Source organism: Crocuta crocuta, unplaced genomic scaffold (assembly GCF_008692635.1).
Source record: "Crocuta crocuta isolate KB4526 unplaced genomic scaffold, BGI_CrCroc_1.0 scaffold253, whole genome shotgun sequence".
Lineage (NCBI taxonomy): Eukaryota > Metazoa > Chordata > Mammalia > Carnivora > Hyaenidae > Crocuta > Crocuta crocuta.
Genome location: NW_027529451.1, coordinates 3,813,475 through 3,825,988, shown reverse-complemented (window position 1 = coordinate 3,825,988; position 12,514 = coordinate 3,813,475).

Sequence of the window (12,514 nt, the reverse complement as noted above, 5' to 3'; positions counted from 1 at the left end):
AATGTTGCTTGAATGGATGCATAATAATCAAATAGTCAACTCATTTTGGAATATAGTTTTAGAAACTGACACACTTCTTTCCTCATCTGATATGCTTCCCCAAGAGGATGGCATTGCCTCTGGTTAGAATCACCTGCTGTCTGTTCTAGTGTGGTTGAGGGAGACAAGTCTGTTCTTTCTGTGTTACACACTTTTAGACAGAGCCTCACGTAGTGCTGCTTGGTTCACAAGTCTCTCAGAAATCAGTCATCTCTGTACAAGGCTCACACATAAATTTATGGTCCCTGCTGTGCCACTACATATACATATGATTTAATGCACAGTCCTAGGAGGTACCATTCCCTTATGGGATGATGTGAATGGAATGATGTGAATGTAGAACACAACCTACCCCACTCTGTAGAGTGCTCCTGCACAGGCGAGATGGACAGCGAGCCCATATCTCTTTCACAGGATCTGTCCCTGGTTACCTATCCACAAACTTCCTTCAGAATGGTCTCTTCTAGTAAAGATGAGCCCATACAAATGTCAATGACATCTGACATCCCCAGTGTATCAATAGAAACAGAAACATCTCACTATCCTCTACTACCAATGAGGGTGAGAAAACACATGCTCTCTCCCTGCCACCAGAAGAGACATATTAGCTGGTAACCCACAGCTGAATGTAGCCTGTAAATGTGACTTGTGTTATCAACATGATGTGATAAAAATGTGGAAACTGAATTTCTTTAAGCAGGGCTTCACTTTTACATTTTTAGCCATACTCACGACTCACCATTGCCTTATGCCATATGCATTTATGTTACCTGTCTGGCCCTTGAAAGCCAGTCTTCTCCCACCACATACACACTCCAATTCATTTTCCTCTGGCAATAGGTCTCTGGAGTCTTTTCCTGCCTTGTATCACTCTATAAAATACAAATGTTCACATAACATTTGATCAAACTTCTAGTTTTGAGAGTCCATGGTTTTACAGCTTGTCCTTTGGAAATACCCTTTTCATGTTCAGCACTGGATTTATACCTAAAATAATCTCCCTCCAAAGAGATTTAGAATTTACTAGAATTTTCCAATCCTCTACAGCATTGTAGAGTGGAATAATCATAGTAAAACTTTTTTTAAATAAAGCTACTATTTGTTTTGTACTTATTAAGGAAAAGAAGAGCTAATATGGATTGATTAATACTGTATGTTAGACTCTTTCTTGTCATATTTAACCTATGAAATAACCTTAGGAAATAAATACAATCTTGTTCCCATTTCATACCAAAGTAAACTAAAGAACAGAGTTTATGAATTTACCTAAGTTTGCACATTAAATGTAATATCAGGCCTATAAACCTAGCTAGCAGAACTTCAGAACCCATATGTTATTACTATTAAGTATTAGACTTATTTTTATATCATCTCATTTATCTTCAGGACAATCTTCTAAGGTCCATATTACTGTACCTATTTTATATTTTAGGAAACCAAAGTTTAGGAAAATTAAATATATATTCAAATTCCATCCATATATGTAGTGCTGAATCAAGATTGAAACCTAAGTCTATCTGAATCCAAAGTTTGTGCTCTTTAATGTGTTCCCTCCTTAATCTCTAGATGTCTGAAGTTATGATTTCAAGTCCATTAACAAGGCATGAAGAAGAGTACTCCCTGTCTCATCTAGAATCTGCTTTCACATAGGAAACCAGAAGAGAAAAATATTTTTTAGTTTATCTGCCTCTGCAAAACCATTCTGCTGGATATGGGGCTATTGAGGAAGTGCCTCTAAATGATCTTGAAAGAAGTAGTACAAAAAGGACCTTTTTTCTTATTCATGCCCCACTGAGTTATACAGTAGGGAAAGTCATCTATTTAGAGTGTGACAGATTTGGGTGTGAATCTCATTGTAAGCAGTTAGCAGTTGTGTAATGTTGGGAACATTTTCCATCATTTCTGTACGTTAGGTTCTATATCAGTTAACTGTTTCTACAACAATGTTTTAGAACATTATTCTGTTATAATATAGATTTTTTTCATGTTTATAGTCTGGAGGCCCACTGAGGATTGGCCAGGCTTAGTTGAGTGGCTCAGCTTCAAGTTGTGAGCTGGGTTTATCACCTCACTCTCTGATTAGGAGCCTCAGAATTTCTCTACATGGGTCAATTCTGAGACCTAGACTGAAGGCATAGCAGCTATCTGGGGAGAAGCTCTTCACATGATAACAGGAGAGACACGGGAAGGTGTACTCAACATCACAATCTTGATTCATACCTTTGCTGCATCACAGATACTAACCATTCCATTGGCCAAAAAACTCACCTGGCCAACCCCAACGTCAATAATCATGAGGAAACATGCTAAGAGGTTAAATATTTGACAAATAATTCAAAGAAAGTCATGGTTTTCTTTTATAAACAATGGGAATAACAACTAATTTTAAGACATGAGATTATAGAATGAAATAACATACATCAGTAGGTTTGTAAGGTTTGAAGAAGTATCCAAAAGTAAAGAATTGTAATGACTTTTTCCAGAAAGAGGCATTGATAATCTGCAGAATTTGTTTCTATCTTGAGAAGAGTTGATATTTTCCAAAACAATAGGCCAGCTAGTGCTCAGGGGATGATATAACTGCTCAGCCCTTTAAAGTAAATGGTGAAAATGCTATTTACAGACAATAGGCTATGCCTGCCAGGCTTGGCATTTTGATAGTTATTTTAATGTCTCAGGCAATTAAATGCTGGCAGTAAATATTCACACATTTCTGTGAACTGGCTAGGTGATATAAGACTTAAAATTAGCAGTAGTTTAGGAAGAAAGGAGTCAAATCTGAAACTGAGCATAGGTGTGCTGAAGGTGTCATCGATACCTAGGGGAGGAAGACTTGAAATCAAATGGACTAAGTCAAGTCTTAGTAGGGAAGGCAGACTAATTGGGAACACTTCACTCTCTTCTATATGAATCAAGTGACAATGGCTCTTTTCTTTACTTCTGACCAAATACTTTGAACCATCACCCTGTTGGATTATGGTGTAAAAACCAGGTCTTGCTACTCAAAATGTGTGTCCATGAGTGAGTAGCAACAGAATCACCTGGGTACATTTTAGGATGACAAGGCCTCACTCTTCCACTCCCCAAAAGCCTACTGGATCAGAATTTATATCTTCACCAAATCTCCAAGCGCTCATACTCATTATAAGTCCAAGAAACACGGAATTATTTTGTGAGAAAATATCATAAACTGTCTGTATTCAATTTAAATTTTCAGGGGAACTATATTAAAAGATATTGGAAATATGAAGAAGAAAGAACTGACCATCCAGGGTCAGAAAAGGAAAGAATCTTAACAGATGAGAACCTGGAACTTCTCTCTGGAATGCCACTATTAACAAAACAGCTCCACTGGTTGTCCCTTCTTCCTTTCCTTTCTTCTTTCTTTTCTATCTTCTTTTCCTCCTTCCTTTCATTAAGCAAACATTAATTGACTACTTACCATATGTTCAATGCCATGATAGGCAATGTAAGTCCAATGAACAAACAAATCCCTCTGGGGCTTTATAGCCTGTGAAGAATATAGATATTAATGAAGTAATCACACAAAACAAGCCTAATTACCATTTTTTCCAAATTCAAGGAGAGGTACATGGCTCTAATAAAATATATATAATAGGATAACCTGTTTTAGGAAGGTTCCAAAGTTACAACTGGGTACTAGAATTGGAAGGATGACTAGAGGTTTATAAGGTAACCATGGGCTAAAGAATATTTCAGTGACTCACGGGGAAATGGTGGGGGAAAGGGAGAGAGGCAAACCATGAGAGACTCTTGAATGCTGAGAAACAAACTGAGGACTGATGGATGTGGGGGGGAGGGGGGAGAGGGGCATGGAGGAGGGCACTTGTGGGGATGAGCACTGGGTGTTATATGGAAACCAATTTGACAATAAACTATTTGTTAAAAAAAAAAAAGAATATTTCAATGAAGGAAAAGCATGTGCCCTATGAATGGAACAGAAAGGAGCCCTATGAAAATATGTAGGCACTAGGTCACAAAGGGCTTTAAAAACCACATACAGGAGAAATATTTTGGTTCTACCAAACCCTTCCCTTTTCTTCCTGGGTTAGTAGCCTGAAATGCAGTTGGGTGCAACCATCTGATAGGTTCTGACCACTGGAATGTGGGTGGGAATTGGTGAACATCATCTCCAGCCTGGCCCATAAAACCTGCCACTCCACTCAAACCATCCCTTTCACTTTTCATCTGCTGGAAATTCTCCAAAGGCCTAGAGGATGTTGGAAACTCAAATCAGATGGTGTATGGTTCCTATAAGGCAGATCCATTTGCTACCCATTTATTTGGATTGGAAACTGAGCAAAAAAAAAACAAAAACAAAAACAAAAAAGGCCTCTATTAGATTAAGTCACTGATATGTTGGAGTGTTTACAACATTTAACCTACCCTGACTAAAATACTTATTCAAGATTTTGCCCTTTAATCTGAAAGCTGTGAGAAAGTCTTGGGGGAGGTGTTAGTGGAAGACTTCCCAGTTCCATTTATTTATTTATTTAAAAAATTTTTATGTTTACTTATTATTGAGACAGAAACAGAGCATGAGTAGAGGAGGGGCAGAGAAAGAGGGAGACACAGAATCTGAAGCAGGCTCCAGGCTCTGAGCTGTCAGCACAGAGCCTGACAGGGGGCTTGAATCCATGAGCCGTGAGATCATGACTTGAGCTGAAGTCGGACATTTAACCGACTGAGCCACCCAAGCACCCCAAGAGTTCCCAGTTTTATATTCTTGGGGAAGGGTATCTGATCTTCCCAGCATGGATGAATAATCCACCTATACATAGGTCAATCATCTGTGACCAAGGATCATAGTCACACAGCACAGAAAGGCCCAGTAGGACCTCAGCCCTGCATACTTGGGAGCCATTTCTAAAAATGAGGGAAGATTTATGGGCCACGCAATTACCCCAAGGGCTCTCTCCTATGACATACACACCATGGGTTCAGTAGATTTCCAAGTGAAGGTTCAAGAAGAGAGAGATTGTGGCTCACTCATGAGCGTGGCATCTTTCCAATGGGCCAGTGGTCCTCCACGTATTGTTTCGTAGCATTAAATTTTGATTTCAGAAGTGCAAACCTTCGACCTACCACAATCTAAAATTCTGGGAGCAAGGCAGAGCAATCAGTATCTGATTAGCAAGCCTTCCAGATGATTCTAACACATGCTATAATTTAAGAATGCTTGTCCTAAGCTGCCGATGAGAGGGAAAAAATGTGTAAGAAGTTGCTGTTTACCAAAGCATTTTCACACGTATTGTCCCATTTTAACATCACCAAGTTCTCTGAAGGCTCTTCTGGCATTGACTCCCTCCGTCCTGCTCTTACAGAGGGATTATAAACCATTTTCTGGAAGATGAGACTGAGTTAGGAACAAGTGAAAGAAATGATCTCCTGAAATTCTTAAAGAAAATGGGCAGATCTTTCCCAAATAAAATCGGGGTGCCCTTCTGACCGGAGAGAGAGAATGGTCTCTGTAGTTTCTTCCACCGTGAAGACATGAACCTCAGGCTGGCTGAGGCCTGGACCTGCCTCCTTATCCCCAGACCCCACCTTATCCCAGCAGCATCTTTCACTCATTTGCAAGCAAACAACAGAACTGTGTTTGAATTGCTCTGGACTCCAATTTCCGATCCGTATTCAGCCAGTAAGTGTCTTAGGACAAGTTCATAACTCTTAGAGGTCATCTGTGAAGTAGAAGGTCAAAGCTAACTTTATGGGCCGTGAAGTGTACATGAAAGCCCGAGACTCAGTGGGCCTCCAGGGGTCCTCAGTAAGTGGTCGGGGAAGCTGAAGAGAAAGTGGGGCCGTTTGGTGCCATCATGCCTGGGCTCTCTGGGGGCGACCTAATCGCAGGGGTCCCTTGCTGGGGTCTCCCCATGGACTCCAAAGGACAACAGTGTTGGAACTTGGGTCCTGGTCTGCATGTCACCATGGAGCCCGGCAAGAACGGACCCCCAGAGGATGCAGCCCAGTGTTCTGACAGCTTGGTGTGCTACGATGTGGGGGCACTTTTTATGCCTTTCTGCTTACGTTGTTGTGATGCCTTTCATTATTAGTGTTTTTATGCCTCCCAAGGCCCTCGAGCAAAGGGCAAAGAAGAACCTTTAGAATATTCCAATCCTCACATTTCTGGCAACATAGAGGACAGGAAAATAAATGTTGATGATGCTCCAGCAAAGCTTCCAGCACAGTCTCCCAGGAATCAGTTTGGGACTTAGGCCTCCTGAGAATATATCTTCTCTCCCTCTCTCAGCTACTCCCTCCTCTTTCATTCTGGGGCCCCTTCCTCCAGAGGGGCTTTTCCGGTTGCCCCCACACACCCACAGAGGGCTCTCTCCTGTCACAACCCTTTATGTTTCGGCAGATAGAGAGCTATACCCTCAGTCCAGTGCTTCAGAAAACCTAATTCAAGCTTCTCACTAAGGTCTCAGCTAAGCAGCACCCCCTTCCTTGGTCTAAATTTGTCTGCTTTTCTCTCTTTTGCATTACTTCTAAATATAGTTATAAAAATAAAAACTAACGTCTCTGAGGCTCACCGTGAGCCAGTCACTGTATGCCGTGTTTTGTGTATGTTTTTTCCTTTTATTCTTCACTAATGTAGTACAAGATACGTGTCATTATTACCTCATTGTAAACTCAAGGAAATGGAGGCCCAGAGAGTTTGCCATTGGCCCACAGTTTCACAGATAACATGAAGCAGAACTAAAGTGAAATCTTTTACCTCTTTCCAAAGTCTTGTCGGCTGTACCACCTTGTGTCCCCCAGGGACATCCCCACTGAACTCTACGTCATTTCTGAAACACACACACCATTCTTTGCTGCTAGAAGAGACGATATCAGGGATATCAGTGAATATCCCTTCAGAAAATATGTTGGCCATGAATGCAATTGCAATACGTAACTGATAGGATTCAAGCCCAGATCATATCTTTTGGACTGGGCAGGCACCAAAGGATTTTTACTTCATTTTATTTTTAATGAGAGAATTTTATTTAATAATAAGATGATAATAAACAAATTATTTAGTTCACTTAAAATGTATCATCGTATACATATAATAATCATATTAACCATTTATTTGATGCATTCAATGTTTCAGGTCTTATTCTAAGCACTTCATATATAGTGGTTAATTTCATGAACAGCCTTATGAGGTATGCATCATTACTATCTCTGTTACACAGAGAGGGAGCTAGAATCTAGACGGGTTAAATAACTCCCCAGAAATGGATTCCAGTCCAGAGAATCTGATTCCAGAATCCATGGGCCTAACCACTCAGTTGCTCTCTCCCCTCCCCCACATCCCTTTCCTTTCCCCCTCTCTGCCTCCATTCAGGTAATCCATGCTAATTAACAATCCAGTAAATATCCCTACATATTTCCTCCATGATCACATACAATGTGCAAATCTATACACCTATATGCAAATATACACACACGGGCTACCACTGTTTGTTTTTATAAAATGGAATTCATTGTGTGCTTTTCTGTATCTTGCTTTCCTCACTGAAAAGTACCTTAAAGAAATGTCTTAGTGAGCTGGCACTCCTATAACAAAGCACCGTAGACTGCGTGGCCATACACAGCGGAAACGTATTTCTCACCGTTTTGGAGCCTGAACCTTCAAGATCAAAATACCAGCATGGTCGCTTCTGGTGAGAGCCCTCTTATGGGTTGCAGCATGCAAGCTCTTCCCATATCTTCACATGACAGAGAGCAGAGAGCAAGCCAGCTGTGTGCTGACTCTTCCTTGGGAACCAATCCCATTCATGAGGGCTCCAGCCTGGCCCCTCATCTAACGTCCAGTCACCTTCCAAAGGCCCCAACTCCTAATACCATCATACTAGCAGAGAGGGTTTTAACGTAGGAATTTGGGGAGGACACATTTAATTCAAAATAGGAAATATCTCCCATTGATGGATATGGAGAAAATTCATTCTTAATGGCTGTGTGGAAGCGAGTTCCTCACTTTCATTCTTAGCTAGTCCGATGGGTATAAATAACATTTGTTGGTTTACATCACATTTTTCTTAGTACTGCTGAACTTGAGCATCTTTCCATGCCTTTGGTGACCCTTCGGGGTGTCTCTTCAGTGATACAAACTTGCTCACTGCACCCTTTGTCTGCTTTCCCATTGGGATGTTTCACGTCTGCCTTTCTGTGTGTAGTTTGTATGTTAATAACTTACACATGTAACCTCAGATGTCCTGCATCAAAAATATTGTTTCCAATTATATTATGCTTCTGTTGATTCTGTTTACAGTATCTTTTGCCATTTAAAATGTAAAATTTTTTATAGTCAGACATGTACATCTCTTTTTATAGCCTCTCTGTTTCTTTGGAATTTATATTTTTATCATATTAAGCTTTCTTATTCAAGAACATAGTACATATTGCCATCAGTTTAAATTTTATATTCTTTAATAACATCTTAAATTATCTTCAGGGAAGTCTGATGCCTCTCTTTTAATAAATTATCTTAAATATTCTTCAGTTTTGGTGAATATCACAAAGGTAACATTTATTTTCTCATTTCTTTTTTGAATCTCTTTACTTGGAATAGAGAGAAGTCATTGTATGACAAAATTGGTAAGTATTTATATAGATTTACTTATATATGTTACGTTATACATTATTTCATTTTATTACCTTATTGTTTTCGTTAGAATCTCTAGAATCCTATTGAATAATAATCCTGACATTGACATTGCTGTCTTATTACTGTTTTTAAGTAATTATTTTTTGTGTGTGTGTTTTATCATTTAAAATAATATATGATATAAGGATTTGGTAAAATGTTTAATAAGTTTAAATGTTTATGTCTATCCTTATTTTACTTATAATTCTATTAGGAGTGGGTGATGGATTTTATTAAATGTCTTGTTTTTTTCTTTGACTTAATCATTTGATTTTTTGTTTCATTCAATACCATGATAGATTGAATTAATAGATTTTTCTGAGATAAAGTCTGAATTTCAGAAATGAACTATTTGTTTATAGTCTATTTTTCTTTTGTAATGCACTGGTGGAATCTTTTGCTAATTTCTGATTTAAAAATTTCTCAGCTATAGTCTTGGGCAATATTGGTCTTTCATTCTATTAATATGGTGAATTGTCAGTGGTTATTGATGTTTTGGTGGGGAAAATTTATTGCAAGATATTTTTACAAAAAGAAAGATGTTTAACTTACATCATCCCCTTCCACTAAATCCCAGTGCCGTATCCTCTAGACCTTGTGACAAGCAAAGCTTTTACCCTACTTTTTAAATAAACACTGAAGAAAAGTAGCAAAAATTTAAGACAGTTCTTTCCTAATGTTATTACTTAACCTTTGCATGGTGCTGTCTATTTATGGAACATTTACATGCTAATTAACTCTTTATTACCAGCCCTGTTGGAAGGTGGCCAGGCCATTTACTTTCCAGACCTTAAATAATAGATCTTGATGATTCTGGCACTGCAGGATAGGAAGTGACTTCCAAGGATCACACAGAAGTGTATGTGCCCTGCTCTGAGAGAATCCTGTACTGAAACTAACCTGGACTCTCTCTCCAGCCTTCTGGTGTTCATTTTGCTCCTCATATTCTCTTCTAAATTACCTAGAAGCTGGCGGTGCCAACTGCTACCTCTAATCCCTTCAGGTCAGTCAGAAATTTGAAGTATGAACTCCTTGCATTTTAATTTTGGTTTCTCAAATCCATCCATTAGAAGCCAACACCTACAAATTGTCACGTTACGAGCCAGGTGGGAAATCACCATGAATTCAGTTCCACAGAGCTCTCAGGAAGTGGGTCCTATAAATCCATTTTGTGGGATTTTAGATTCAGAATGTCATAGAAAAGAAATGGAAAGGAGAGGGGAGCTTGCATTTATTGCACACCAGCTATGGGCCACTCATTTTCTAGACACTTTATATACTTGATTTCCTTCGGTCAACATGATAGCTAACCAAGGGACATATTTCTATCGCTATTTTTAGCAGGGAATAAAAACTAAGACTTACAGACATTCAGTAACTCACTCAAGGTCAACCATCTCTGAAGTGGTAAGCTACAATTTGAAACAGGATTGTGTTGACTTCAAGGCCAGAGCTTTTTGTGTTCAACAGTCTCAGGAGCTTTGAGAGCACCTCGAGATTAGAAGTTGTAGAGGAGTTTTTACTGCTGTCTTCCCAGCATTCAGTTCCCTTTCATCTGGAAATAGCATCTGAGTTTCCTGTGAAGACAAACTGTCTTCAGTTTCTGTCCTCATGGTATGGCTGGAGCTACTTTCCTCATTTCCCCCAAAGGTAAAGGTAGGAGAATATGTCTCAGAGATGTCCAGTCAGAGAACCTCACCTTTATAACCACAGATATGAGTTCAAAGATGAAGAAATGGTTCACTCAGGACCAGTGAGAGCCTGTGGTAGACAGAATAATGCCCCCACCCCCCCCGCCCAGCATGTCCATGTCCTAATTCCTAAAACTTGTGAATATGTTACCTTATATAGCAAAAGAAACTTAGTAGTTGTGATCAAATTAAGGATCCTGAGATGAGGAGATTATCTTGAATTCTCTGAGTGGGGCCTGATGTAATCATGTTTTTATAAGAAGGAGGTAAGAGGATCAGAGTCAGGGGCACCTGAGTGGCTCAGTGGGTTAAGCATTTGAATTCAGCTCAGGTCATGATCTCACAGTTTGTGAGTTCGAGCTCTGCATCAGGCTCTCTGCTGTCAGTGCAGAGTCTGCTTTGGAGCCTCTGTCTCCTTCTCTCTCAGCCCTTCCCCCACTTATGCACACACAAGCATACACACGTGCACGTGCATACCTATGCAGACTCGCTTGCCCTCTCTTTCATAAATAAACATTTAAAAACAGAGGGCCAGAGTCAGAATGTATTATTCTGGTCTTCCAGAGAAATAATAAGAGATATGTATGTATATATTTAAAAGATTCATTACATAGAATTGCCTCGTGTGATTAAGAAGGCTGAGAAGCCCCAATATCTGCAGTCCACCAGCTGGAGACTCAAGATAGCCGATGGTATAGTTCCGGTACCAGTATGAAGGTCTGAGAACCAGGAAAGTCATCAGTGTAGGTCCAAGACCTAGCAGACTTGAGATGTGGAAAGAGCGAATATTTCAATTTAAGTCGGAAGGCAGGGAAAGACCAGTGTTCCAGCTCAAGCAATTAGGCAGGAGGAGTTCCCTGAAATTTGAGGGAAGGTCAGCCTTTTTTTTTCTATTCAGGACTTCAGCTGATTGGATGAAGGCCGCAAACATTAGGGAGGATAACCTGCTTTACTCAGTCTATGGATTCAAAGGTTAATCTTATCGAAAAACATCCTCACAGACACACCCAGAAAATGGCTGACAAAATATCTAGGCACCCTACAGCCCAGGCCCAGTCAAGTTGACACATAAAATTAACCATCACACAGAGAATGTTAGAGGAAAAATTAATTTAAGCCATTGATGCAACAAAGCTACCACGGGAGGTAATGACTTCCCAGCACTGTTGGCCTCTGACGTTTTTTTCTTAACTCTGCTTACACCTCTTTAATGTGCACTCAAGCCATCTGAGAAGAATCCTGTTTCCTCTTAAGACTCTGACTGATAACTTGGTGGTCTAAAAGGATAGTACAATTCAAAATCCCTCCCCTCCTCTGGATTAAGGAGTAACTATCACCAACATGATGTACCACATGATACTTACTATTCAGTCTTGACGTATTAAGTTGTGAGAATTGTGCTTTCTGACCCTGGCCCAGCACCTGCCCAGTAATAGAAATGGGTGAGAAGATATGGCAAAGCTGCTAAGTAAAGGTGTTACTTAGATAAGCAAGCCTGGTACCTTCTCTAGTTAGATAACCTGCAGAGAATCATGTCATCGCTCTGGGCCTCCAGATTCCTGTTCCTAAAATGAGAGAGTTCATTTAGAGGATCTCTTAGGTTGCCTGATCCACCAGAGACAAGACCTTTCTTCAGACCCATCAATGGGGAAACTGCTGAAAGCTGCTGAAAGCATTGCCCAAACTCTCATGGCCTGTGGATATTTTGTGCAACTAGGAAGAAATCCATAGATGAACAGCTTAAGAATGTGTTTTCCCGTCAACAGTGATGTAGACTTTGGACAAGACTCTGGGAAAACAATGAAGTAGAAAGACTTGAGTCCTGCCCTCTGAAAGTCTGCAGTCTATCTGAGGGGCAAATAATTGAATATTAACTATATCCAGTGTGTCATATCAATATAAAGGGGAAAGTATAGTGTGAGAGAAATACCTAACTCAGATTTGGATTGCAGGGAAGGCTTCCTGGAGGTGGTAATAACTAGACTGCTCTTGAGATGCAAGTAGGAGATGTAGACATGGGGGCAGAGAGTGAGACAAAGCAGAAAAGTGTCTGTGGCAGGTTAAATATTATTCAAAAACATTGACTTCTCTTCTCCCACTCCCCACCTCTATGGATGGAGTGTATGTC